Below are 2,421 nucleotides of genomic sequence, written 5' to 3'. Positions count from 1 at the left end.
CTCAGGGCACACTCAGATGAGACTAGCTACGAGTAAAACCAACCCTCAAGTTACCCCGAGGGGGCCCCACAGGCAGCTCAGTTCGGACCAACACTCAGAGGGAGCACTGGCCCGGGGGGGGGGGTGTTAAAATAAGATGACCCTTGGGCTCCGGTAACCCAAGGGAAAAAAAAGGCTAGGTGGCGAATGGTAAAACCAAGGTTGGGCATTCCTATAAAAGCTTTAATCAAGGCAAACTATCAAGGGGTTCCCATTATAACCCAACCGCGTAAGGAACGCAAAATCCGGGAACATAACACCGATATGACGGAAACTAGGGCGGCAAGAGTGGAACAAAACACTAGGCGAGAGGCCAAGCCTTCCACCCTTTACCAAGTATATAGGTGCATTAAGATAACAAGATAATATAATGATATCCCAACAAGAAAATAAATATTCCAATAAGGAACGGCCTTTAATCTTCACCTGCAACTAGCAACGCTATAAGAGGGGCTGAGCAAAGCGGTAACATAGCCAATCAACGGTTTGCTAGGACAATGGTGGGTTAGAGGTTTGACATGGAAATTTGGGAGGCTTAAAAGTAAGTGGTAGGCATCGTAGCAAAGGCATAGCAAAAGAGCGAGCAAACTAGCATAGCAAAGATAGTAGTGATTTCGAGGGTATGATCATCTTGCCTGCACAGTTGTCAGAGTTGACTGGATCCTCGAAAGCAAACTCAACGGGCTCCTCGTTAGCGAACTCGTCTCCCGGCTCTACCCAAACAAGACAAACAAGCAACAAGGATACAATCAACCACGTGCAAGAACCCAAACAAGACGATGCGATGATGATATGCTATGCGGGATGCGATGCGGGATGCAAAATGCAAGATATGACAGTAAATGCATGAACCTGGCCTCAACTTGGAAAATCAAGTGTGCCACTGGAAAGATGAGATGAAATCGCTTGAAAACGATATAAAGAACGCCGGAATCGGAGTTACGGTTTGGAAATGGCAAGTGATTCAAAAATGACACCGGTCTGCGATTTACAGCAAGTAGCCAACTAAATGCAATGAGATGAACATGCTACAGCAACCAAACATGACAACAAAATGCATGGCAGGGATGCATTCAAGATGCTTAACAAAAGTCTAGCACTGAGCTACGGCCAATTCACCCATTAACAGGTTCAAACAAGCATGGCAAAAATGCATATGACAAACAGATCTCAGACTTAGTGAAATTAACACTTGTCTGCAATTTCAGATCAGGTAGCCCTCTTCGGAGCAACAAAACTACATGCTACAGGATCTGAATATGGCAAAGTAAAGCATGTCATAGAGCTACTCAAAGAGCTTAATAAAAGTCCCTTAGTGACCTTGAGCCAAAAAGGACCAGAAAATACAATTGCAAGCATGTGAACATAGCAAAAACATAATCAGTTTTCAGACTTAGTGAAAAACTGACACATGCTGAAATATAGCTCAAGTAGGCATGTTTATGAGCTCGATGCACTCACTACGGTGCAAGTCATGGCAAGACAAGTATACATATATCAAGAAGGCACAAAATGCAATCTAGACATGGCAAGAACAATAGCATAGCATGCACGGATCAACTACAACATCATCGGCAAAATTGCAAACAAGTAGACAATCTGCCCAGATTCACAAAGTAGCAAAAGTAGAGCTCGATTGACTCAAGCTAGGGTGCTCCATAATTGCAAAAAAAGATATGGATGGATATAGCACTACAAGATTAACAAAACATCCTTACTGATCATCCTCAAAAGAGGCACGGATCACTAGAAAACAATAAGAACATATGGCATCATGAGATAAACAGCTCCAGGACAGTGAAATTACTAAGTCCCTGAAAACAGAATTAGCAAGTGCACCACTTTGCAACCTTGCACAAGTCACCACACACATCACAAAAATACATGGGTTGCACCTCTGGAAAGATGATAAAACCCTTAACAAAACACATGTAGAGCATCAGGGCATATCATGCACACATTAATCATGGCAAAAATGACAAAAACCTAAATGGAGTAGCAGATCTGACAATAATCTCAAGTAGCCCTCTTCTAACAGCATTTCGGGCATCAAGATGAACTCAAATGAAAATGATGCAATGGAATGAAATGATGTACTCTCTAAGATGAACATTTTGATATGCTATATGCATGAATGGAGCTACAGATGCAAAGTTACGGAGCCATGAACATCAGCACTTGGACTGAAAATATCAGGGACTTAGAGAAAATTCAACCTCCGAGATCTAGGGTTACTGTTCACGCATGCGAACCGAGAACTCCGGCGAGGCGGCGGCGGCTCCGGCGAGCTCGAAGAAGCGGCGGGGAGGCGCGGGAGAGGTGGATCCGGCCACTCCCGGCCGGATCTGGCGACGGAGGTGGCGGCGGCGGCCGGCGGGGCCT

The 2,421-nt window shown here is 44.6% G+C and overlaps 1 long non-coding RNA gene across 1 annotated transcript in view; it reads right to left on the bottom strand.

Moving 5' to 3' along the window:
* Nucleotides 1-692: 692 nt before the first annotated feature.
* LOC119300719 overlaps nucleotides 693-2,421 on the bottom strand; it is a 6,624-nt gene continuing 4,895 nt past the window's right edge. The window contains exon 7 of the long non-coding RNA XR_005146674.1: nucleotides 693-752. This is a non-coding gene — a long non-coding RNA (uncharacterized LOC119300719). The remainder of the gene's footprint in view (nucleotides 753-2,421) is intronic.

Source organism: Triticum dicoccoides, chromosome 5A (genome assembly GCF_002162155.2).
Source record: "Triticum dicoccoides isolate Atlit2015 ecotype Zavitan chromosome 5A, WEW_v2.0, whole genome shotgun sequence".
NCBI classification, from domain to species: Eukaryota; Viridiplantae; Streptophyta; class Magnoliopsida; order Poales; family Poaceae; genus Triticum; species Triticum dicoccoides.
This window is presented reverse-complemented; position numbering and strand designations above follow the sequence as displayed.